Source organism: Canis lupus, chromosome 14, assembly GCF_011100685.1.
Source record: "Canis lupus familiaris isolate Mischka breed German Shepherd chromosome 14, alternate assembly UU_Cfam_GSD_1.0, whole genome shotgun sequence".
Taxonomy (NCBI): Eukaryota; Metazoa; Chordata; class Mammalia; order Carnivora; family Canidae; genus Canis; species Canis lupus.
In genome coordinates, this window is record NC_049235.1 from 51,501,719 (window position 1) to 51,529,551 (window position 27,833).

General features: G+C 40.4%; 1 pseudogene; it reads right to left on the minus strand.

The window, feature by feature from the left end:
* Nucleotides 1-17,035: 17,035 nt before the first annotated feature.
* LOC119876956 lies at nt 17,036-25,547 on the minus strand (annotated as a pseudogene).
* Nucleotides 25,548-27,833: the final 2,286 nt, after the last annotated feature.

Genomic DNA, 27,833 nt, shown 5'->3' on the forward strand with positions numbered 1-27,833 from the left:
GTAAAACAGTAACTTCTGATATAAAACATTGTATCTTTGTCCTTCATTGGTGAGACCATCTTACAACCTATAGAGAAGGCAGTTATGTTGTAGAAAATGGGTAACAATGCAAATGTTTCTTGTCCAAAGCAATGCAAATGCTTATTTTCTTTTATAAAAATCCAAACAAATGTTGTCTGCCAGAGTTATAGTTGATTTCCACCTTTTAGAAAAGATGATTCCCAAATATTACACTTTATTGCTCTATAGAGCAATATTAGCCAATTTGCATCTATTAAGAAGTCATGAACTCATTCTGGTAGTCTATATAAATGTCTGTTCTTTACATTTTTTTTTGAAGTAGTTTTAACTTCTTACCTATTCCCTTATTTATAAATGAGTTAAAAAAAGTATTTGAGGGCAGCCTCAGTGGCTCAGCGGTTTAGCACCGCCTTCGGCCCAGGGTGTGATCCTGGAAGTCCCGGGATCGAGTCCCACGTCGGGCTCCCTGCGTGGAGCCTGCTTCTCCCTCTGCCTGTGTCTCTGCCTCTCTCTCTCTCTCTCTCTCTCTCTCTCTCTGTGTCTCTCATAAATAAATAAAATCTTTTTTAAAAAAGTATTTGACGTGTTCATTTTATTTTGTGTAAGAGTCATAATTATACATTTTTGAAAATTATAAGTTAACAAGTATGGTGTAAGATCTAACATCATATATTCAGGCACCAGTTCTTCCTGGTTTGGTAAGAAAAACAAACCTGTGGCTGTATTTCCACGTGGAGAAGTGTAGATGTCCCATGAAATGCTCATCAGTCCTTTAAACTCTTCTAAAATTCTACTCCAAGAATTTTTATTAGGCTTATTTTAATCCTTAAGAAACTCTAAAGTTGGGATCCCTGGGTGGCGCAGAGGTTTGGCGCCTGCCTTTGGCCCAGGGCGTGATCCTGGAGACCCGGGATCGAATCCCACATCGGGCTCCCGGTGCATGGAGCCTGCTTCTCCCTCTGCCTGTGTCTCTGCGCCTCTCTCTCTCTCTGTGACTATCATAAATAAATTAAAAAAAAAAAAATTAAAAAAAAAAAAAGAAACTCTAAAGTTAATGTGATTCAAGAGGGGAAAAACCATATACAAAAAGAAAAAAAAAAACTGTTCAAAAAACATGAAGTAGCCATAGAAAGCTCCAGAGGTTCCATAAAACCCAGTCAAATTTTAGTTAGCTCTGAGAAAAATTACTATTTGGCTCACATCCCTTATTTCTTATGTCCAAGAAACCTCTCTTTTAAAATTATAACACAAAATCAGTGTGTGCCTGCCCTCCCCAGCTCCTCTAAGCTAATTCTTCCACTCTTACCCCTGACCTTTGTTTTCCCCAGGTCATACTAAATTCCTGAGTTGGCTCCCATCGACATTTAAACAAAACAAAACAGAGCACTGAAGCTCCAGCCCCATCTCTTCCAGTTTGAATTCACTGCTCACTGGAAGAGAAGCCATCTCAGTTTATTGGTTTGTACTGCTCAGTGAGTAGTGTTCATTTTCTGAATAATATTTGCATTAAAGATATAAACAAAGACATATGAATATTTTGAATATTTGGAATCACAGTGAAGTTCTCAAATAGTATAGACAAAAAGTGAGAAAGAACATATCACTAGGAACTACTTGTGTAAATAAAAAAGGAAATAAAATATTCGAGAATAAAATAGAAAAATAAGAATGAATAAGAATTGAAGATTTTAATCAGCAGTGCCTAACTATAACAAGATTTTAACTTTGGTAGTTAGTACTGGAATGTTAAATATCTTATTTAAAGTGATTTTTCTTTAAAATTTGAATTTTATACCATCTCCATAGTCCAAAATCCTTCAGATAGCTTCCCATTGTACTTTATAAAAATAATAAAAATTTTGATGGAGTCAGCCTATTCTTGTCCCATCTTGCACCCATGACCCTTGTTTAGGATTTGAGGAGTGGAAGTGGGGGTGGGTGAGTAGGGCAAAGACACATCAGTAGCAAACTGCATCACTTCATTGTCCCATCCCATCTAAAACAAGCAAATATTAACATATGGGCTCCACATCCAACTTCTAGTCCCTTCTGAGAAAGGAGAGCCTCAGCCATATAATCTGGAGCTTGTTGCTGTGTGGGGGTGTGGCAGCATTTCATTTTTGTTTTTGTTTTATTTTTGTCATTTGGAGAAGACTCACCCATTGTGTGAATCCATATTCAAAGGCTAACTCCACACACCCAGGTTTACGTGAGGAAGGAGGCATTTGCCTTTTCTGAAATAGAAAGCGTGCCTCAAAATGTTGCCCTGCCCAACCTATTCTAATTCTCAGCATTGAAATCAGTTCTATGGGGGGCCTGGGTTGCTCCGTCTGTTAAGCATCTGCCTTGGGCTCAGGTCATGATCCCAGGGTCCTCAGATCGAGCTGCGCATTGGGCTCCCTGCTCAATGGAGAGTCTGCCTATCCCTTTCTCTCTGCCCCTCCACCAACACTTGCGTGCGTTTGCTCTCTCTCTCTATGAATAATAATAAAAAAGTATCAGTTTTATTTGTAAAGGGTTACACTGTTTTAAATAAAATAGATTTCACTTTGGACATAGTTTAGTATAAATTCATTGATTAAATAAGAAGCTCCAATTAGTTTGTTAAATGCCACAAGGCTGTTTCTGCCTTTCACACCATTCCCACCCACATTCATGACCTGAGTTAAAATCAAGCATCAGAGGCTTACCCAACTGAGTCACCCAGATGCCTCTTAAGAATTTCTAATCATGAGAATAAAACCTGAGAGAGGAGTGCATTGAATTGGGGGGTGAGGTGGGGTCGGTGACAACAGAGGAAAGGGTTTAAAGATGGATAGAGTGTTGCTCAGAGACAGGGCATCAAGGCCAGGGGCTCCACGGGTACTTGAACCTGGGACAGGGAGGCAGTTAGAGAAGGAGGTGCATGCAGAAGGAGAGTACCCCAAACAAGCTTGGCCCACTTTGTACTTCCAACCAGAGCCAGGGAGAACCTCTCTTCAGGGATTCTCAGCTGAAGGAGAGCAGTTCTGTGACCGTAGGTGGAAGAGAAACCTGTATTGGGCCAGTGGCTCAAAAAATAGTTTAAGAACCCAAGTCTTAGCCAATTTCTCATTACTATCTTCTTCCAATGCCATTTAAAAAAAAATTCAACCTCTTCCCTAAAACCTTATCCAATTTACTTTTTTGAGAAAACTTTATATCCTTAGGGATCTCTGATACTTTCCTCAGATGCACTTCTTAGAGAAAATCTGTCCTGGTTTGTGAGAACTTTGAAACAATGAGAAACAAGGACTACCTGGAGAAAAATATCCAAAGGCTAAGGAACCTCAAATGATGAGAGCTTGCCTTCAATTGGGAACACTGTGGTGGACTTGTTGGGAATATTTGTGGTGCATTTAAAATCTGCAATATTTTACCAACACATCCAACAGCTTTTTGCTCAAATGCCAAGGAGGAAAGGAAAAGAATAGACAAAGATGGGATAAACATGATGGTGTGCGGCCCTGTTGCATTGGTCTGAGGCTGCTCAACACCAACATCAGTTCATTTTCTCCCAAGAAGAAGTGTTTGTAAATTGTATTAAAATGATTCTGGACTTTCAGGCAGGCTGGTTGGCCTGGACTCCTGGAAGCAGCTAGAGAAGCTCTCGTTTGTAATGTCATATTGGTTTCTTATTATTTAATATGTCAGCCAAGGGAGAAAATGCCCAGATATTTGTGCTCACAGCAGTGCATGGTCTCTTCCTGTGTGAAGGATTTTAAGAGGGAGATGATTACTTTGAAGTGCTTGATTAGAAGAAAGAGGTGCATATCTGTTATCGGTGGCTCATAACTATGTTTTCGGTTAAATTTCTGCTGATGTTTTTAAGCATTCTACTCCATATTATGCCAACTGTGTAGTTTCAGATTTTAATGGAAACAACACAGTTCAAAACACATTAGAAATATATTAGTGATTAGAGAGCAACTTTTAAATTCTGTTTACCTCTGCATTTTAGAAATGCTAGAAAAAATATCATTTATTCTCTGCAATACTGTTTCACACTCTGTTAAGAATGTGCAAGAAGAAAGAATATGGTTTCTTTCCGTTTGTTTCTAAATTATCAAATAATGATCATTTATTTTGTTGTTTAATATAAAATATATATACTAAGCTAAAAATGTCAATGCTTTTAGGTCTACCTACCATTTTTCACATTTCCCTAAATGTTTTCATATGTAGTTAACAATACATATCTTAAGACAAAAATCTTACTTGAGAATGTAACAAACCTCCATTACATAGGTTCTTTCATTTGCTGCTCTCCTTGTTTTATGTATTGGCAGGTTACTAAAATTGGAAGAATTGTTTAATAATTTAAGACACCTAAAGATGAGAGGCAATTACGTTTCTCCTCTGTAGTATTGTATTAACTCTTTCAGACTAAGAGAATCCTATTTTCTAGATTATTTTTTCTAATAGACTTCTCAGCATCCCAGAACGGAGGTTAGTGACATTTCAGAGAGTGAATGGGAACACTGAAAAGCATTGTTAGAAGTCGAAAAATCAATCAAGGAATCACTCACTTAAAGACATTTGAGTTCAGCTCAAGTTTGCTGGTAAGAAGCCAGTAGATTGCTCTCTTTTGAGAGGGTTTGATTATTTTTTCCAGGACAATTTAATAGGGTGTATTAAATTACCTTATTAAAAAAAGTAGAACTCCTCAGTTAAAGTTCCTTTGAGTAACATTTTAAAAGCAAAAGAATGCTTTGTATCAGGTAGTATTCTTAGTAAAAAGAGCATATAAATACCATATCCCTAAGGGGTAAGGTTATTGGGATGAGGGTGAAGGGTAAACCCAGGGCATGCAGATAGTTGCCATTTAGACTAACCAGGCTGGGCTTAGTGATTCAGTTGAAGAGCTCAGTTTTATATATTTCCAAGGACCAGAAATTAAGAGGAGAAGACAAAGATATATCAGTGGACACGCCCAGCCACCCAGTTCAACCCACAGACTAATTAGAGCAGTGAAATGTTGCTAACCTCTCCAATTGATGCGCTCTTTGAAAATCATTAAAGACTTCCATCCACCCTGATGAAAACAATTTGTCATGGGGGAAGCTTCCACCTTCCTCAGTGAGGATCTCTTAAATGAAGAACAGAGTTTTTTCTTTGAATCCTTTCCAGAGAAGAGGACTTTATTTTCTATAGCTTACATTTTTAAAAATGGCAGAGTTTTTGTTTTTTTTTAAATATAAAATTATTAGTGACATCGGGCGGCTCACCAGTTGAGCATCTGCCTTTGGCTCGGGGCGTGATCCTGGGGTCCCGAGATTGAGTCCCACATCGGGCTCCCTGTGAGGAGCCTGCTTCTCCCTCTGCCTATGTCTCTGCCTCTCTCTCTGTGTCTCTCATGAATAAATAAATAAAATCTTTAAAAAGTTAAAATAACTTTAATAAATAAATACATATAAAATTATAATGTTAAATATAAAACATGTTTTTTCAAAGTCCTACCACCACATAAAACAAAAAAGAAACATTTCTCTACTAACTGACTTGAGAGCCCAAATTTCCACATTAGTTCCATCTTTGGATTTAGGTAGCACAGGGATCCTGTTACCACCTAATGTGTCTTCTGGTACTTTTATAGATATTAGTATATCAGATTGGTTCAAATCCTTAGGAGAGTTAACATTTGATAAAGGAGCCAAGATATGTCCTAGGTAGGGCTGCCTATTGAGGGCAGCTTCAGATAAAACTGCTACTGACCGGAATCCCAAGTGGCCATGGAAAGACCCATAAAAAGAAGAGCCCTGAAAAAGTGTGGCTATACCTCTTTTTCCTTAATTGCAATAACATTTGTGCAATCCCTTGAAGGATTAAATGAGTTATATAGGACAGACTTCTCTGCTTGTCCATGGGGCTTCAAAAGATGTCATCAGAGATGGAGCAAGTGGAGCTAGTTGATTGAGATTTACAACTGGCTACAAATCCACTGGCTCATTTTTGTGCTATTGGCTATGTTTCACTGTCAGTTTTCTGGTGAATATGTAGCGTAAGAGGCCATGATGTTTCCCAGGATATACTATCTTTCTTTTGACCACAGGACTTAAAAACATCCTCTAGGGCAGTATGAAGGAAGAAAAATTTCTCCTCTATCTTTCTAGATTATTTTGACTGGTCTAATAATTAAACGGACCTAACGCAGATTAACAGGAGAAAAACAAATAATTACATGTGTTCAGGAGCCCATAAAAAATATGAGACCCAAGGGTGAGTCAGGCAGTTGAGACTTATATGCCACCCTAAGCTAAGGAATAGATTAGGGACCTAGGACTTCAAAGAGGAGGAGGGTCCATAAGAAAATAAGAAGAGCAGATGTTTGATAATTAGATGTTCATCATGCCATGCAGAGAAAATCCGATACTGTGAAGAATCTGAGCAAACCTGTCCTGCAAGCTCCACCCTCACCACCACCACCCCTAGCCCATACTCTTTAGTAGCATCCCTGGTATAGCTCTCTTCATAGACCAGCCTCTCTATCTAAATTCTTTTAATTAATTAAGGAAGATATAAAAAGCTCTTCCTTTTTTTAAAGATTTTATTTATTTATTCATGAAAGATACAGAGAGAGAGACAGAGACACAGACAGAGGGAGAAGCAGTCTCCATGTGGGGAGCCCGATGTGGGACTCGATTCTAGGTCTCCAGGATCACACCCTGGGCTGAAGGCAGGTGCTCAACCACTGAGCCACCCAGGGATCCCCATAAAAAGCTCTTCTTGAGCCTTTTGGGCCTTTATTGTCTTCAGCTTAAAATAATCCATATGCCAAAGCAGCATGTTTTGGGGAGGCTCATTCTGAACCTCTTCACCAGAGGCCTGCCTGGCAAATAGAATATGATGATGATGCATAGAATCAACTGCAGTTCTCCCCAGAGTTTTGTGTCTGTCACCTCATAATGATACATTTTGAAAAGTTTGAACAAAACCACACTCTTGTAAATCAAATCATATACTACCACTGACTTTTTTTGACTTTTTGTTTTTTAAGATATATGTTTCCACACAAGATAAATCTTGACTCTGAAGCACCATGAAAATTCATATATGCAATGGAAAAATAAAACTTTATAATAAAATAATAGTATCAAATAGTTACATATGATTTTATATGTAACTGCTGTTCCAAATGAAAAAGTACCTGTTTTCAGTGAAGAATAGGAAAGAACACTAAACATTTTGTAAAGGTGCTCGAAGAACAATTTTTCTCAGTACACAATTTCTTGTCTCAATTTTTAAAAAAAGATTTCATATATTTGCTTGAGAAAGAGAGAGTGAGAGAGAGCAAAAAGGAGCAGTGGGGAAGGGCAGGGGAGAGAGAGAGAAGGAGGCTCCTCCCAGAGCAGGGAGCCCGAAGCAGGGCTGGATCCCAGGACCCTGTGATCATGACCTGAGCCCAACGCAGATGCTTAACTGACAGAGCCACCCAGGTACCCCTCTTTGTCTCAGTTAATTTAAATAATTGGTTTCCTTTCAGGTACCTTTAAACTAAAACTACTAATATCCAACAACAACAGCAAAGACACCAAACCAAATAACAGATAACCTCCCCTCCCTCGGTAGCATTTGCTCTGCACAAAGCACTGTGCTAAGTTGTCTACATGGGTTATCTAATTTTATCCTAACAACGAATTATTATTATTATTATTATTATTATTATTATTATTATTATTGGTGAAGTTGTCCTAAACATATAGAGATATGGATTTGAAGTTGTTCTGCAGTGTTTCTCAAAGTATATTGCTCAGGTTGCCTGTGCCAGCATCACCTGAGATCCTTGTTAAGTTCATCTTCTTAGGCCCCTAACACATAGAGATTCAAATAAGAGGTTTTGGTAGGAATCTGGAATTTGATTTTTATTTTTTTTAAAGATTTTATTTATTAATTTGAGGGAGAGAGCACAAGCAACACCCGAACAGGGAACCCAACACGGACTTCTGCCTTTAAAAACTTCCTGTCTATGGAAGTACAGATACAAAAAAGTCTATTGCCTTTAAAAAACAAAGATTTTTTTAAAGAGTGTTCCTTAGGAAGTCAGGATGTTTTTAGAGAAGAGTTTTCCAGGTAACATCCAAAATAAAGGAAGTAGCATGTGCAAAGTCTGAGGTTTATAAGAGCAAGGTGGGTTGGAAATTAAAGTGTAGTTTATGTTGCTGGAGTGGAAAGCACAAGGTAAGAACTGTAGGAACCAGAGGACATTAGACTAAACAGGAGGTGACACTAGATAGGGATGTGGGACCAGCTCATAAGAGCTCTTATTTGTCATGTTAAGAGGCTATTTATTCTGTATGCAATAGGAAGTAGACAATAATTTTGAATGCAAATATAATATAATCAGACTTACATGTTTAAAAAAATCCTTAGAAAATTGAGTAGAGATGGCAACTGGGTGGCTCAGTGGTTGAGCGTCTACATTTGGCTCAGGTCATGATCCTGGGGTCCTCATATAGAGTCCTGCATCAGGCTCCCCACAGGGAACCTGCTTCGCCCTCTGCCTGTGTCTCTGCCTCTCTCTCTATGTCTCTTGTGAACAAATAAGTAAAAATAAAATCTTAAAAAAAAAAAAAAGAAAACTAAGTAGAGTTGAAATAATCTGGATCACAGATTATAAGACTTTGAGGAGCCATAGCAGTTGTGGTTGTAGGCTTGGAGATGACAGGACTCTTGGGATGTAGAACCAATAAGTCTTAGTAATTGATTAGACGGGCAGAGAAGGTGAAGGAAGAATTTATGATGTCGCTAAAATTTCTGGCTCGGGCAAATGGGTCTTTGGTAGTATCATTTTATGAACTAAGAATTAATGAAAGGGAAACAGATCTTTCCATAATCTCTTTCGGGTATTCGCAACCTTATTAAATACAACACGTTCTTTTTTCATCAAAAATTTGTAATATCCTCTGACCATACTGAAAATTCATGGATAATTTAACTTACATATACACATACTTTTTAACTTTAATGCAGCGGCCCAACAGTAAGATAAAGAATAAGGAAAAGAAAAGTAATTGGGGAAAAAGTATCTTTAACAATATGTAAATGTTCAGGCATAATTACATAAAAGCATAATGAAGTAGTCAGATTTTTGGACCTACAGGTGAAGTCACTGTGACTTAGCCATGTGTTAGTCCAATATACCAACGTCATGTCCCAGAATGTTGGAAGAGAGTTCATCTTGGTTGCAGTATTGGAGAAATCTTCACAATGCTGGTAACATTTCAGTTTGGCTCTTAAAGGAGGAATGGGACGTTGAGAGCTAGAACTAGTGGAAAGAAGACAAGGGCATTCCCAAGAAAGGACAGGACAAGCAGGGAATAAAGAAAGGAAATCACAGGGTGATCTTTGGCTTTGGCTATGACAGTAGTTACATGGAGTTGGGCATGAAGCTGGCAAAGCATGTTCTGGTTAGTTCTGGTTAGGCCCTTAAAGCCTACCGATAAGCATAGACTTTAATAATCTCAGTTGAACTTTTAACTTGCTTATTTGCATTAATCATCAGCATGAATAATTTTATTTTCCCATAAATATTGAACAGATCATCTTCAAGCTAGCCCTGCCCAAATTATCTCAAATTCCAAAGTGATGGAGTACAAATTAATGAGATTTTATTGTCCAAATTGATAAAGCTGCATTAAAGAGAGTTTGAGGGTAATGAGTGGATATAAAAATAGATTTCTTGTCTTTTCATATAATGTCGGGCTTGAAAGGTTCAAATGAAGTATTTTGTACTTTTTCTTCTGGATAATAATCTGTGAAGAGGACATTTATGATCTCTGCTGGAAGTGATGGCAGGAGAAGAATAAAATGCACGTAGATGATAAGTGCCAGCCTGAGAGAAGAGAATGAATTCTATTAAACAACTTCCTAAAAGAGGGCTCATGTTAACATCCTATCATTTAAATCACAGAAGCTTTCTTTTTCAAAATATAAAGGTGTATTATGTAATAATATTGAACAGGTCTAAGAGGTTTGTTAACTATCCTTGTTAAAAGACAATAAGAGACTTTTCATTCAAGCCAAACTCTTTGGAGAAAAGTTAATCTTTCTCATTTTATTTTATTTTACTTTACTTTATTTTTTGCCTGAAATGTCCCATTAGGTTTTCAAAGCCCTAGCTACCTTCACTAAAGTGATCCATTTGGCTAAAGAGTCCACAAGAATCAGGAATGGGATAGTTTATTTTTATTTTTTATTTATTTTTTTAAAGATTTATTTATTTATATTATTCATTATAGACATAGAGAGAGAGAGAGCTCCATGCCGGGAGCCTGACGTGGGACTCAATCCCAGGACTCCAGGATCACGCCCTGGGCCAAAGGCAGGTGCCAAACCGCTGAGCCACCCAGGGATCCCCAATAGGAAAGTTTAAACTACTTATTCTGTGCATTTTAAGTCTCATAAATAATTGAGTTACAATTGATGGTTGCTAGGCTGCAGTTGAATTCCATTTCATCCTATTCCATTAAAATGTAATTTAGATTTGTTTGGTTGTTGTTATGGTTCTTTAAATCTGATGGGAGAGGAGGGAAAGCTTTTGGTGATCAAAGTGCTATACACAATAGTATCTATTCTAAAGCAATGCTTGGAGGTATTTCATGTCAATTTTTTTTTCATGTTTGGAAAATGAATGTGTAGAATTCCCACGCTAGCCCCACCACTGACAAAGTCAAAGAGCATGAAAATGAGTAGGGCCTGAAACTTGCTTTCCTGGGTTCCAAAGTGACTTTTCCCTTCAAGACACTCAGAGCAGAGGGTTCAAAACTCAGTTACATCAGTTTCTTGGGTGGAAGTCACCATATCAATGGAGTCAACACGAGAGCCTTGTAGCATCTTGTATTTCAGCCTCAGAACACTGGATAGGTTCCTTCTTCAGATGACAACTTTAGTTGGTAGGTATTTAGAGCAAGGACCTACAAACTATAGCTGGCAAACTATAGATAACAGTCCGTGGGCTTAAACCAGCCAGCCACCTGCTTTGGTAAATAACATTTTTTTGGACCACAGCCATACTAGTTTCTTGATTTGCAAAATGGACTCAGAGATATGTTTTGTGATATTCTCATTCATTCCATATGATCTGTGGCTGTTTTCACCCTACAATGGCAGAGTTGAGTAGTTGCAACAAAGACTGTATAGGTTCACAAAACCTAAACTATTTATTGTCTGGTCTTTTACAGAAAATGTTTGCTGATCCCTGGCCTAGGGCATTATGTTGGGAAGACTCCTGAGCTAGTCTCAGGAATAAAGAATACTGTGATTGATTTTTTTTAATGTCTGCTATATTCATACAGGAGGAGTGCCATACATTTATCAGCCACACTCTACCCTCTTCCCAGAAGTAAGAACAGCATGATGAGAAATATGAGCTATGAAAAGATAGGTTCAGCATCAAACCCAAAGCCTAATTATCTCCACCAGGAATGGGAGGACATTGATTAGTATATCAAAAGTGTTGGTGGCAAGGATGTGGGAAGTGATGTCAGGGAAAAGAGGTGACTTGTCACTGGGAATGACAGATAATATATATAACCAAATCTATCATTCAAACTGTAAGTGCATTAAGTTTAGTTTTCTATTCTATGGATTGATTTGCACTCATTAGCAATACAGAAAATCTGGAGGAAAAGTCTCTATAGGTTTATTTAAGGGAAGAAAAGCAGGCAGAGTGGTAGGAAAGAATTCACCCTTCCTCGAAAAAGCCTGGCTCCTTCTTCCCTCTGTATCATCCTTCACACAAATACACATGCACTGGCATTCCAGTCCTCCCCGTCTCACAAAGTTGGCTGATTTCCTCTTTATTGCAGTCAGAACTGAAATATAAAGACAACCCTGTCTAGTGGCCAGTAGTCACTTGTTTGAAGTGAGCTTAAATACAGTGCTTGTGATTGGACAAAGGGAGTATCTTTCCCAGTCTCTGGATCCTAAAAAGCTTATTCCTATGCCTTAGAGAGTCAGAATAGAATCTGCAGAAAGACAATCTAAAAGTATCTGAAGGTTTTTAGAATGTGGCACTAGGAATGCTCATTAGTTGAATTGCAAAAACCTCAATTTGGGCAAGACACAAAGAATCCATTGATTGGCAAATTTGCAAAATAAGAGTGGTCAGGTAGTCACCAAAACAAATCTTTAGGAAGAAACCAGCAAGTAAGTTTAATTTCTTTCTTTGACACACCAACAAAGGAGAAATGATAGATGATATATATCCAGACTTCAGTCAGGCTTTTGATATCATTTCACATGACATTTTTTTTCAACAAGCTGGTAATGCATAGCTTGGATCACAGTGCTGTCAAGTGGCTGAAGAGTCGCAATCAAAGAACAGCTATCAATGATTTCGTCTCATCCTGAGGACATTTGTCAAGTGGTGTCCATCCATAAGGGCTAGTTGTGGGCCAGAGTTATCCACAGGGTGATGGAAGTGTGTGTAAGTTCAATAAATTTGCTGATAACATCAATCTGGAGCAGCTTCTTACACTGGCAAGACAGGAACAGCTTTCAGTGACCTTGATTAAGTCGGGCTCGTAGAGTGGGACAAGCTCAAAGCCAAGATGCCAGGCCAAGACACAGTGGGCAGATTTTCTATGCAAGAGAGCTTATGGCATGTTGCAGCAAAATTCGACAGTGTTTTATTTCCAAAATTTTCTGAGGCACTATAATTAAGTAACAACTCTCCACGATGCCAAGTGGTTTAGAGCTACTTTTATTATACTAGTTTCCTGATTTGCAAAATGAAGACTCAGAGATATGTTTTGTGATATTCTTTTAGAATTTAAAAACCCCTGGAAAGTAGTGGATGCTAAATGTTAGTTCTCTTCTTCCTCCCTCTTTTCTCACTCTTGCTGTAGTGGGACTAGCACTGGGAAGGAAAAGCTCTGAATTCAATACAGAAATTCAAAAGGAAAAGGGAATCTTCCAAGAAACAAAAATAATAGCATTGGACCTTAAAGCATCCTCTGTTGGATCAAAACACTATCCTTTAATAATATTTTAATCAAGTGGAAAATTTTTGCAACATTAATTAGCTAATGCAAAGATATAAAAATTTTAAGAAATTGGCCATCAACCATTGGGAGAGTTAGAGAATTACTGCTTCTTTTACTTCATAAATCTTAGAAAAGATTAGTCCCATGCTGAACCCTTGTGCATCATTGGTGAGAATGTAAATGGGCACAACTACTGTATATTGGAAAACAGTATGGAAGATACCTCAAAATATTAAAAATAAAAATACCATATGATCCAGTTATTCCAGTACAGGGAATTTATCCAAAGAAAACAAAAACACTAGTTCGAAAAGATATTTAATGCACCCTCATGTTTATCCCAGCATTATTTACATTAGCCAAGTTATGGAAACAACCCAAGTGTCCATCCATAGGTGAGTGGATAAAGATGTGGTATATGTACATAATGAAATGTTACTCCATCATAAAAGACAATGAGATCTTGCCATTTTCGACAGTATGGATGGACCTAGAGGGTATTATGCCAAGCAAAATAAGTCTGACTGAGAAAGACAAATATATGATTTCACATATGTGTAGAATCTAAAAGACAAAACAAATGAGCAAACAAACAGAAACGGACTCAAACACAAAGAACAAACTGGTGGTTGCCAGGGGGCAGTGAGTGGGCCGGGGGGATGGAAGACATAGGTAAAAAGAAATAAGATATACAGAATTGCAGTTGTAGGGATTCCTGGGTGGCTGAGCGGTTGAGCATCTGCCTTTAGCTCATGGGGTCAAGGATCTAGTCCTGTACTGGGCTCCCTGCGGGGGGCTTGCTTCTCCCTCTGCCTATGTCTCTGTGCCTCTCGTGAATAAATAAAAAAATCTTTAAAAAACAAAAAACAAAATTGCATTTGTAAAATAAATAATTCACAGAGATGAAAAATAGAGCATAGGGGATATAGTCAATAATATTGTAATAACATTGGATGGTGACAGATGGTGAGAACACTTATTGTGGTGAGCACTGCATAATGTACAGAATTGCTGAATCACCGTAATGTACATTTGAAACTAATATAACATTGTATGTCAACTGTAATTAAACAAAAAGTATTAGTTCCAATGTACATGGTGGGTACTTAGTAAATGCTTGTTGTATTTGCCTTGTATATTGTCAGAAGGAATGAATTTTTTATTGAAATGTAATTGATATCCAATATTCTGTTATGTTCATGTGTACAACATAGTGATTTGACATTTGTATCCATTGCAAACTGATCACCACATTAAGTCTAGTTACCATCTGCCACCATGGAAAATTTATACGGTATTATTGACTGTATTTCCCCATGACCTATTTATAACTAGAAGTTTGTATCTCTTGATCCCCTTCACCCATTTCCCTTACCCCCATACCCAGGAATGAGTTTTTAATAATAATTCTAAAGCAGGTATTCTTAACCCCTGTGGGATTAGATCCTGAAAACAAGGAAGGAGTAATAAGAGCCAGTGCAATAACTAAAACACAGTTTTATTAGTAAGATCTTATCCAAGCCTACATAGAAGAAGTCAAGGTCAGTCTTAAGCTGTACTCCATTAGTAATGTAGCTGAACAGCTCCTGGTTCTTGAAGCAATGGAGTGACAGGTTAAGCAATGAGATAGCTGGCAGGCGTTCTTGGTCAATCTCTTTCAAAAAGTCAAAGATGTCCTCAGTTGTAAATATCTTCTGCTTACAGAGGATAAGATAGAAAGTCTCCCACTTGCAATTCCTTAAACTCAACTGAAGAAAATAGAGAACCACTGTCAGGAAAGAAAGTTTCTGGTATTTAACATCCCTTCCCCTATCTTCACTCGTGGCTTTTATTTCATGAAAGAAACTGGCCAGTCAAAAGAGCTTCTCCATATTTCCATCACTGAATATACAAACTTATTTGCATCTGTATCCCAGACTTGGCCCTTTTCCCTATCAAATTCAACTTCGTGCACTGATTCCGTTCCCTCCCACCCCGCCTTATCAGTTGCTACCTCTCCGTCCCCTTCCTGGGATCATTCCCATTAGGGTACATGCAAGTTAGCAAATCTCTAACCTAATAAAAAATAAAAAATCCCCAAATATTTTTAAAACCCTTCCCTACATCCCTTTCTAGCCAGAAGGTCACTCTTCACTGCCTTTTACCTCAAACTGAAAAGAATTGCCAGGAAACAAAAGCAAAAATGAGCTATTAGGATTTAATCAGGATAAAAAGCTTCTGCAGAGCAAAAGAAACAGTCAACAAAACTAAAAGACAACCTACAGAATGGGAGAAGATATTTGCAAATGACATATCAGATAAAGGGCTAGTATCCATGATCTATAAAGAGCTTATTAAACTCAACACCCAAGAAACAAACAGTCCAATCATGAAATGGGCAGAAAACATGAACAGAGATTTCACCAAAGAAGACCTACACATGGCCAACAAGCACATGAGAAAATGCTCCGCATCCCTTGCCATCAGGGAAATACAAATCAAAACCACAATGAGATACCACCTCACACCAGTGAGAATGGAGAAAATTAACAAGACAGGAAACAACAAATGTTGGAGAGGATGTGGAGAAAGGGGAACCCTCTTGCACTGTTGGTGGGAATGCAAACTGGTGCAGCCACCCTGGAAAACTGTGTGGAGGTTCCTCAGAGTTAAAAATAGAGCGACCCTATGACCCAGCAATTGCACTAGTGGGGATTTACCCCAAAGATACAGATGTAGTGAAACACTGGCACACCCGTACCCCAATGTTCATAGCAGCAATGTCCACAGTAGCCAAGCTGTGGAAGGAGCCTCAATGTCCTTTGACAGATGAATGGATAAAGAAGATGTGGTCTGTATATACAATGGAATATTACTCAGCCATCAGAAAGGACAAATACCCACCAATTGCTTCAACGTGGTTGGAACTGGAGGGTATTATGCTGAGTGAAGTAAGTCAATCGGAGAAGGACAATCATCATATGGTTTCACTCATACGGGGAATATAAGAAATAGTGAAAGGGATTATAAGGGAAAGGAGGGGAACTGAGTGGGAAAAATTAGAGAGGGTGACAAAACATGAGAGACTCCTAACTCTGGGAAATGAACAAAGGTAGTGGAAGGGGAGGCAGGTGAGGGGATGGGGTAACTGGATGACGGACACTGAGGAGGGCACTTGATGGGATGAACACTGGATGGGTTTGTTTGTTTTTTTTTTGAGACAGCCAACATGCCAGCTGCTTTATTTTTATTGAGAAGAACATTATCATAAAGGACAGCCTGTTTGCTGTAAAATAAGCCACTACACTGGACACTGGGCCTGCCTTTTCAGCACTTGGAGGTTTAGAGTCTGGCCCGAGCCCATCTCCCTCCGTACATTAAGAAGGGAGTACTATACAGCCTTGCCCCCATGGCCATACAGTGACACTTCACTGTCCCCGCCACAATTAGGAATCTGCTAGCATCAGAAAAATTAAAAGACGTTTTTAAAGTAAGAGAACTGAGCACATTTATAAGAGTATAATAGTTTGGGCCAGAAATCTGTTAACCCCCATTTAGAACAGACACAGACTGTGAGGCAGATGAAGGTTTAGACGCTGGATTGTGGAGATGCTTTGTTTACCTGGAGTTAGGAGGCAACGGCACCATGGAGGCTTTGGAAGCCCTTAAGTTCTCGACCAAAATAGGGGAGGGCAATTTCCTGCCATCCAAGCAACTGAATGGTAAAAGCCTTAAGGCTTAACAACAACAAAAACCCACACACAACTTTTTGCACTTTCTTTTTCCCTGTAAAAACACAACCGGCAGCACAGTAAGACAGCTGTCTGTTCTGATGGTTTTATACCTGCTCCAAATAGCCACAGACACGGTACTTTTTCAACCTTTGCCCACCGGTGCCGGGGACAGAGGTTCCCACAATTCGGGGCGACTGGCCTCACTACCCAGCCTGGGCAGCATATTAGCCCGTGACTCAGTTTCCTGTTCTCCAATCACCACAGGGCCTGCCAACTGGCCGTGAACAGGCTCAGCCTCTAAGCCTCTGTGACAGTCAGGTCCCTGGTGACCTGGAAAATGGCAAGGAGAGCTCTCAGCTGAATCTTCTCCTGGATACCAACAGAAAGTCTGTACTTTGTGTCTGTCTTTTTGGTCAGTAAATGTGCTCGAAGCGAAGGTGGGAAGTCAACTCTGTGCACAAAAAGTTCTTTCTGTCAGGCTACCATGTAGCACCAAACCCCTCAGCGTTTTCAACTCCCTAACATTTCTGTAGGCTGTGGGGAAGCCTGGAGTCAGCGTGCAGGCCAGGATGTCAACAATGTTTGACCTGAGGGGGTGCCCGGCACAGGGGTGCACCATTCCCTCTGTCACCTTCCCAAAGGTGGGAAGTCAACTCTGTACACAAACAAGTGTCTCTCTGTCGGGCTACCACGTAGCACCAAGCCCCTCAGCGTTTTGAACTCCGTAACATTTCTGTAGGCTGTGGTGAAGCCTGGCTTCGTGGTGCAGGCCAGGATGTCAGCAATGCCTGACCTGAGAGGGTGCCCGGCTCAGGGGTCCACCGTTTCCTCTGTCACCTTCCTGAAGGCCATATGGGTGCTCCGCAACATGGTCAGAGGCCTCCGCATAGCTCCGCTGGAAAGGGTCACCCGTGGTTTCATCCCGTCCTCACCGAGGCCCACTTTCTGCTCCCCTACCACGTGTTCTGGGTGGGGAGCCATGAGCTCTGGGGTCAGGGGACCGCATGGAATCTCTGCACCGGGCAGCAAGGCCAGGATGATCTTTGACAGTCGTCACCCCTGAGGCCGAGTGTGTATTCTTGGTGAACTTCTCCAGCACTCTCCTCAAGGCATTCCAGTATTTTTGTCTACACTTCCTTTCCTCTAAGTCATTCTCGAATGGACTACAATTACACTTTTGTTTCCTCTGTTGTACCCAAATTCCTATTAGCAAGATTATAATAAACCTCCACATAGATAGACCCAATGATGAATGCCCGGTCCTCGTTTTAATTGACCTGTTTTGATCACTCCCCCTTTATCTGAAACACTTCCTTCAAGATCCCACTTTCTCTGGATTTTTCTTCTACGTCCCTGCTCCCCCTCCTCAGTCTCTTTGACTCCATGCGACTACTTTCCTGACCTCTAAACACTGGAGTGCCCCGAGACTATGTCCTCAGACTTCTTTTCAATTTTTGTTGGGGTCTACAGAGTCAAGTCATGGAAACTCCTCTGGCTTCATTTCCTACACAATCCTTTGCTCACGCCTCTCGAGACATACTGCCCTCTTTGTGTTCCTCTAGTACCATGAACTCATTCCTGCCCCATAGCCTGGGCCCTTGCTACTCCCAGTGCCTGGAACCCTTCCTACTCACAAATCTGCATGACTCTCTCTTTCATTACATTTAGGTCTTTGCTGAAATGTCACTGACTCCAAACACCCTATATGAAATCACATAAACACAATTATCTCATCACTCTCCACCCTAAAGTAGGGTGATTATTTTAGTTCCTTTGCACTCATCACCATCAGACTAATATAAATTTATTTGTTGTCTATCCCCATCCACTAGGATACAAACTCCATGAAAACAGGAATTTTTGTCTCCGTAATTCACTGCTTTATCCCCAGCACTTAGAACAGTGTTTCACATAAAATAGGTGCCCCCTTCCTCCAAATATTTGTTGCATAAGTACTGCCTGGTGCAATTACTCAGAACTACAACCTTTGCTTCAGGAGATTGAGCTAGGATTACTTGGAATGATTTAAAAAATCAAACTGCAACATCCACATTTTTCTCTAGAATAATCCTGCAAGTGTGAATACTTGGCAAAGACTTTTTAAGACTTTTTTTTTGTTGTTATGGATATTACACCTAAACTCTAATTTGGTAGTATATTAGTTAGGGCTCTCCAAAGAAACAGAACCAATAGCATAGAGAGAGATCGAGACAGAGAGATAATTTATTTTAAGGAATTGACTCATGTGATTATAAAGGCTTGGCAAGACCAAAATCTGATGGGTAAAGTTGGTGGGCTGAAGACTCAGGGAAGAGTTATAGTTTGAGTCCAAAGACAGAACTCTTTCTTGCTAGGGTGAGAGGTCAGTCTTTGTTCTATTAAGGTTTTCATCTGATTGCATGAGGCTTTCCCACACTATGGAGGGTAACGTGCTTTATTCAAAGTCTACCAGTTTAAACGTTAATCTCACCCAAAAGATACCTGTACAGAAACATCCAGAATAAATGTTTAACCAAAATGTAGACACTGTGGCCTAGTAAAGCTAATACATAAAATTAGACATTAGGTTATTTCAAATATAAATTTTTTGAATTTGCTTGCTTTGTCCCTGCACTTATCTATAAACTCCCTGGGTACATTGGTTTTCAGGAAAGCAGGTGATTAATAAATATCTTGTTGTTATGTTGTTTTTGTTTGTTTGTTGTTTTTCAGTAGACTCCATACCCAGCGTGGAGCCCAATATGGGGCCTGACCCTGAGATCAAGATCTGAGCCGAGATCAGGAGTGACATATTTAACCGACTAAGCCATCCAGGTGCCCCCCAGGATTGATAAATATGAGGTGACTTTCATATAATGAAGCCAAGGCAACATAATGAACAAAAATCAAAAATTTACTTTCACCTTTAAAGGTCTCCAGAAACTGTCCTGTTAAATTGCTCAGTTACTTTTATAAAAAAGGTCACTGTCGATTTTTATATCCTTTACACAAGCTAAGAGATAAGTATAGAAAGTCCTCCAAACAACCACTTCCACTGGAGGTGGCCTAACAGAATCTGGGTTCTTTGATGGACAACGACCTAGAATATCATTGTTACATAAGGCTTTTCTTGGCTTGGAGAGACATGTGAAGCCATAAGCCCTGGGTAAAAATCTTAAGCTCTACAAAAAGTTGGCAAAGAGACTATGATCATTACAGATTGTAAAATTTTAGCAACTGTTGTGATCAATGCAAACCACATGGGTTTAGAGGTCATTGTAAAGCCTGTAGATGCCCAAAATGAGAGGGTGTGTGTGGGTCTATGGGTGTATATGGTGGGCATGTGCCTTTCTATTTTTTTTTGACAACAGTGCTCTTGAGCATTTTGTAGTTAACCCCTAAACGGTGAGATATCACAGGATAAGGCAATGGCTTGTAGTCATTTCATATGCCAGCATAGATTTGGAACTCAATAAATGCTTGACTGTGAATAACTAACTAACCAAATAAGACATTTTAAAGTCTTCATGTGGTTAAGTCCAAGGCCATGAACTGCATTTTCTCAGTAGTTGATACAGTGTTTTAGCAATGGCTGTCTTTTGTCAAGGCAAAAAATTTGACTAACTTTTAATGGACTAGAAGCTCTTATTTTGTTTTTTGCTATAGATTTAGCAAGAACTATTGAAATATGGGGTCAAGAAAACACTAACAGTAAAAATATAGCTATTCTAACAGATTGACACCAGTAGCTCTAATTTCATATTTCTATTTTTTCACTGGGATCCCTGACAAATTCAGTTATCAGCTGAGATGATCCTGCCCTTTCAGATTTAAATAAAGTTGGTTTAAATTCTTTGTTCTCTGTCCTGTGGTAAGTCTAACAACTCTCCCTGATACTTGCACAAAGGCCTTCAGGATCATGTTTCTATAATTATATCTGCTCTGAGTTCCCACTTCTGCTGACCTCCTCGTGCCCTTTGGTCTGGCCTCCCTGCCCCCACTCTTGTACTAACCCAGATGTGGACTGGAGCCCCATTTTCTTCTTGAGAAAATCACACAGATGAGACATTTGAGCGTGTAGCAGGCTTTACCAAAGATATTGGGAAACAGAGGTTAAATCACAGCAAGGTGAACAACTTAAATTTTATAAAGCTTGAACCACTCATTGTGGATTTTCCTCTAGTACCTCCCACCCACACCCGTGCTCCCTTCCATTCTCTTAGATAGTCTGAAACCAACAACAGCAAGACTGCCTAAAGGGTCTGATGCTGGCTGTTATAAGTTTTTTTCATCCATATCTGGAAAGGTGACATGGGAAACTCCAATTCTCTGTCTCTGTCTCTCTCAACTTGGATCAGCATGTGCCAAAATACTGATGGACTTCTTGCAGTTTTTGCAATTTTATCCTTTTCCTGATTCCATGACAAACATCACTTTAAAAAAAATCACCTTTTAAAAGTTGAATGTCCTTTTAAAAATTCTACATTTATATTCTTATAGCTGTAAGTAGATCCTGGTGTAAACTTTTTGTAAGCTGAGAAGTAGTTAGAGAGTCTGAACTGATTTATAGACAGACTTTTATTTCCTAAATATTACCTAATCTACTGTAACAGTTCTCTGCTTACATTATTTAAATTGTTCTATATCCAGAAAACTAGAAAGCAGAGACTCAGTGTCATACTGGAAAATTCCAGAAGTATCAAATTATAAAGTAAATATACTTGGATTTGTACCTCCCTCAGTACATGAGGACTATTTGGGTGGTACCTTGAACAGCATTATTAACAGTTAGTTATGGGTAAATCCAAAGACCTTGGTTTAATGGTTGCTCAAAATAAAACTTTTTCATTGGAGCCAAAAGTACATTTTAAGAAGTAATGTGGTGGAACATTTGGATCCAGATGGAGCTTTCGGTTCCTCAGAGAATTCATTTCCTTTATTTTGACAAAAATATACTTAAATGTTCACTGTGTGCCAAACACTGTGTTAAGTTAAGCTGTATATGAATTAAATAATTTAGTTGTCGCCACCAGCATAGGGGTAGCTATTTTTATCTCCATCTTACATATGAAAATGCTGAGGTTCGAGAAGGTTGAGTAACTTGGCCAAGATCACAAGATGCTGACACATCCAGGTGTATCAGACAGGGTGCTGGCAAGAGATGGTTGGCACGTAGAAATAAGATAATTGAGGAGAGTTTAATAAAGGAAGTGTTAGTCGGGGTGTGGGCAGAAGTAAGCAGGACCAGCAAGGAATGGTGAGCCATACACGGGCTAACAACAGTGGGGGCCATTACCACCTCTAGACCTCCAGGACCACGGGGAAGGAGTGCTCACCAGAACTCAGAGAGACCTGTAGCCGCAGGAGAGGGAATAGTCAAGAGAAGCTGTAATATGAGGTAGAAGAAAGCAGGCACTGCCAAACTGGGGCCCAAAGGGATGGGGATTGACCGAATCAATTCCTCAAGTTCTCATCATACCTCCTGATCTGCTAGTGCAGGCTATTGACCAAAGTCAACCTTTAGGCAGAGGTCAAAGGCACCTGAGTGGTACAGTTCATAAAGATGAGTCTCCTTGAAGAGTAGAAACGTAATCAATGTGAATCCTTCTTCCTCTTGGATGGTAGATCATGAGCTTCCCATCACATGATCTAAATTCCCAGGTTGTGGGTGTCTGGGTGGTTTGGCAGTTGAGTGTCTGCCTTCAGCTCAGGGCATGATCCCAAAGTCCCAGGATCGAGTCCCACATCGGGCTCCCTGCATGGAGCCTGCTTCTCCCTCTGCCTGTGTCTCTGCCTCTCCCCCTCTCTCTCTCTCTCTGTCTCTCATGAATAAATAAATCTTTACCAAAAAAAAAAATTTCCAAGTTGCAATGATTGAAGGGCCACAGCCTTCTCATCAAAGTAATAGGGCTGTGCATGATTTGAAATGTAAATCTCTGAATTGTAACAGCTGATGGGAGTCCATGTCAGTAATTTCCCAAGCTTTCCATTATCTGTGTTTTGTTAAAACAGAAGCACCAAGAGATCGTCCTCTGGTGATATGGACTGGATGTTTGTGTGTCCCTAGATTCATACACTGAAATCCTAATCACCAACGGGATGGTATTAAGAGGGGGGCCTTTGGGAGGTAATGGGGTCACGAGGGTGGGGACTTCAGGAATGGGCTTGGTACCCTTATAAAAAAAAACAAAAACATGAGAACCCTTGCTTCTTCTCATCGTGCTCTCCATCATGTGAGGATACGGTAAAAAATTGACAGTCTGAACAAAAAAAAAAAAAAGAAAAGAAAAAAGAAATTGACAGTCTGCAACTTGGAAGAGGGCCTTCACTAGAACCTGATCCGGCTGCCAGCATTCTCTTAGACTTCCAGCTTCCAGAACTGTGAGAAGTGGGTTTCTGCTATTTATAAGCCACCCTGTCTATGGTGCTTTGTTACAGCGGCCCAAGCTAAGACACACAGTCTACCACGAGCCGGGCATACTTCTGTGCAGAAGCCTACAGTGGCAAAACCATAGCCCCTACAGATGCCCACCTCCTAATCCCCAGAACTTGTGAATGTATCCTGCGTGGCAGTAGGGACTTTGCAGAGATGGTGAAAGTTAAGGATCTGGAGATGTGGAGATTAGTCTGAATTATCTAGGTGAATCCAATCTACTCACAGGAGTGCTTAAAAGCAGAAAAGCATCCTCAGCTGCAGACGACCAGGAACATGGCAGCATTAAAGGGACTTGAATTCCTCTCACTGGCTTTGAACATGGAGAAAGGAGGCCACGAGCTCAGGAATATGAACGACCTCTGCGAGCCAGAAAAGGTAAGAAAACAGGATCCTCCCTGGAGCCTCCAAAAAGAAATGCTGCCCTGCCAACACCTTGACTCCAGCCCCGTAACTGTATCCGAATTCTGACCTACAGAATTATTAGATAATAAGTTTGGAACAATTTAAGTTGCTGAAGTCGTTTGTTAGATCGGAAAGAGAAAACTAATACAAGGCCATGATCTTTTTGGTTCAGGGTAGAAAGAGAGCCTCTCAGTATATGCGTTTCTGGATGTTTGATGATTGACCTCAAATGTGTAACGGGCTGCAAACGTCAATCTGTAAGCAGGGCGTCTCTACAAGCTCTGGGCTCGGAGCCGTATTTCAGTTACATGCTGGTGTTACTTAAGAAGAGGCTGCTGCTTTGTGCTGTTGGTGCTGTTTTTCACACTGTCGTTTTATTTGGGGGAAGGAGGGTAGAGAGAGAGGGAGAGCGAGAATCTTAAGCAGGCTCTGCACAGGAGGGCTTGATCTCACAACCCTGAGATGGGGACCTGAGCTGAAATCAAGAGTCCGACGCTTAACCCATTAAGCCACACAGGCGCCCCTGCCTCCTGATTAGAAAAAGCTTTGTTTGGCCTGTCGTGAAATAGGGTGGTGTAGCCTTTGAAACATGGTCCCAGAGCCAGTAGCCCAACTGGCGGCCTTGTGCGAGTGGAAGAGTGAAAACTTCTTAAAAATCCACCCTGGGTGGCTCAGTAGTTGAGTGCCCACCTTTGGCCCAGGGTGTGATCCTGGAGTCCCGGGATCGAGTTCCCCGTCGGGCTCCCTGCATGGAGACTGCTTCTCCCTCTGCCTATGTCTCTGCCTCTCTCTCTGTCTGTGTCTCTCTGAATAAAAAAAAAAAAAAAAAAAAAATCTTAAAAAAAAATCCACTAAGTCAGCCACAGGGCCTTCAGTACAGCAGACACCATTTCTGCACCAGTCATCGCTTCTGTTGCACACACGAATGTTTGCGAAGTTTCTGACTTGTGTTCACCGTGGAAGTTTTAAAACACTCAAGCTCCTCAAGTACCAGATGACTCCAATGGCTTCGTGTAGCCGCACACGAAGTGCATACTGAGTTGTGTAAACGCACGCCCCCTGTACCCGATGGGTAACAATAATAAGGATGAGAGGGGTGCAGGGAAGATGTGAGCTGTCCAGGTAACTCACCTGAATTCTCCATCTGTGAGCCCAGCACTCGGGCCCTCAAGTGTGCTGAGAGGTAACAGCGCAAGAAGGACTTCTGGTGCTTTGGCAACTGTGGAGCCTTAAAGGCTAATTCACTCCACAGAACAAAGCTGATTTTCCAGATGCTTCCCCTGTGTTGTAAGTGGCACCACCTAAGGAGCCTGAGAATCTGTCTTTATACGAAGGCTTCCTTTGTTATTTTTGCTTCAGACATGGTTTCTGAGTTTGAAGTCCCAGGATTTTTAGATGAAAAGAGTTGTAGAGTGAGCTAAGGGAGGGCCCTATGCGCCAGCGCCTGTTTGCAATCTGCCTGTTTGCCATCTCGCGGGGTGCCCACATGCAGAGTGGCTGATTAGACAAAGGCCGTGGAAAGAAAACAAGAAAGTGAGCTGCATTGGGATGGGGGATTTTGAGTTTCACCACGGTTGACACTTATTTATTTTTTACTTGTGATGAGTTTCCCAAGACAGAGGAAGTTGTCTCCCCACCACCACCTCGCCACCCCAGCACCGTAGCACACCCCGCAGGGCAAGGTGCGGGAGTCGCCTGCAGAGGAGCCGAGCAGAGAAACCTGTCAACTACTGCTGATTTTCTCTATAAAAGAGGCTGTTTGTATTTCATCTCTTCATCCTTCCAAAAAGTTTTGGCCCTAAGTATCCTTTTTGCAACTTTGGCAGGTAAACTGGAGACCACCTAATGCATAAGACAAGTATTTCTGTCCTAGCTCCAAAGAGTGGATTCTGTTAACATCTCTCAGAAAGTTTATTTACACAGGTTCACACCTGTTGATGATTTTTCTCACACCTTTGGGTAGATAGCAGAAATGTGCTTGTGCTTCTGCATGTTCGAGTAGATAGAGTAGAAATCACATATGTCATGTCTCTGGTCTTAAAAATAATCACTGCGTTTCTGGAAAGATTAAGTGTACTTTAAAAAAAAACTACTTACTTTGAAATAGTTACTGAAGACTCACAGGAAGTTATACAAATGGTAGTCTGGTATATCCTTTCCCCTTCTTCTGTAGCTGTAGTGGAATACCAACACCAGGACACTGACATTGGTGGGATACCATTAACTAGGCTATAGGTGTCTGTTTTGTTCTGTGAACTAAGAAAAAAATGTGTTGGTCTCTCTCCCCAGTTCCTGACCCAAATCTCCTAAAAAAAAAAAAAAAAAAAAACACCTTGTCATTTCCTGGTAAGAGTAAAGTAAAAGAGGTGCCAAGAGCATCCTTTGTTCTGATATTTGGTGTTTGATCCTATTTCCTGGCACAAGCTCCTAAATCCTTGTCATATTCCCAGTAATAGGGTCATCTTTTGTGTCAATAAAGTGACTCCTGGTGGGCTCCTGGATGAGGGCTGGCCAAAAGAAAGACCAAGCCATGATTTGAAACTTTGAATTTTTAGCTCCAATCTTCATCCTCTGGGGAGGGGAGGGAGCCAGAGATTGAAATAAACAGGACTACTTTATATGAAGCCTCCATAAATTCAGGAGTAGGAGAGTTTCTGGGTCGGTGAACATATACACAAGCTGAGAAGGTGGCACAGAAGCTTCTGGACTCTGGATCCTTTCTTGTTTAACTCTTTGTACCTCGTCATCTGGCTATTCAACTGTGTCTTTTGTCATCTCTTTTGTAATCAGCCAGGGAACGAAAGTGTTTTCTGGAGTTCTGTGGGTCATTACAGCAAATTACTGAACCTGAGGCGGGACCGCCAACTTGTAGCCATATTGGACAGAACCATAGGCCAATCTAGGGGACTGACTACTTGTTCCTGGCACCTGAAGTGGGAGGCAGTCTTGGGGAAACTGAGCCTGTAACTTGTGGGTTCTGTGCTGACACCAGGTAGTTTGTCAGAATTGAATTGTAGGACACCTGCTTGGTATCCAGAGAGTTAGAATGACAGATTTTCCTTCTTCTTACAGCTGAATAATATTCCATAGGTATCCTTTAACCATTTGTTGATGGACGCTTAGGTTGTTGTCCTACCTTGGCCCTAGTGAATAATAATGCTGCTATGAACATGGGGGTGCAGATAGCTTTCCAAGATGAGGATTTCATTTCCTTTGGATATATAACCAGAAGTGGGATTGCTGGGTCATAAGGTAGTTCTGTGTGTAAGTTATTGAGGAAGCTCCGTATTGGTTTTCCCGGCGCCTGTGGGCTGTGCCAGTCTACATTCCCACCCCCTGCAAACCGGGCTCCCTTTGCTCCACCTCCCTGCCTTGCTATTGCTTGTCTTTTTGTTAATCGACAGATCGAGCTCCATCTCACAGGATGTGAAAGCACATCGGCGCCTTCCCCTGATGATGAGTGCTGTAGAATACCTTCTCACGTACCTGTTGGCCATCTGTATGTCTTTTTTTGACAAATGTCTATTCAGGTTCTCTGCCCATTTTTTAAATGGAGTTGGTTTTTATTTCGCTACTGAGTTATATAAACTTTTTGTATATTTTGAATGTTAATCCTTTATCAGATACATGGTTTGCAAAAATTTTCTCCCATTCCTTGGTTGCCTTTTCATTCTGTTGATAGTTTTCTTTGCTGCATAGAAGCTTTTTATTGGATGTAGTCCCACTTGGTTGTTTTCCTTTTGTTTCCTTTGCTTTTGATGTCAACTCCCCAAAAATTCATTGCCAAGGCCAACATCCAGGAGCTTACCTTTTATTTTCTTGGAGGAGTTTTAGGGTTTCAGGACTTACATTCAAGTCTTTAATCCATTTTGAGCTGATATATATATTTATTGTTCACTTTTATTCTTTGGAATATAGCTGTCCAGTTTTTCCAACTCAATTTATGTCTATTGTATGTATATTCTTGTGTCGTAAATTGACCATATGTGTGTGTGTTTATTTCTGGGCTTTCTATTCTGTTCCATTGGTAAATGTGTGTGGGTTTTTGTGTGTGTGTGTGTGTTTAAAGATTTTATTTATTCATGAGAGAGACAGAGACAGAGACATATGCAGAGGGAGAAGCAGGCTCCATGCAAGGAGCCTGATGTGGGACTCCATCCTAGGACTCAGGGATCACCCCCTTAGCCAAAGTCAGACAGATGCTCAACCGCTGAGCCACCCAGGTGTCCCTAAATGTGTTTTTATGCTAGTACTACAATGTTTGATAGCTATAGCTTT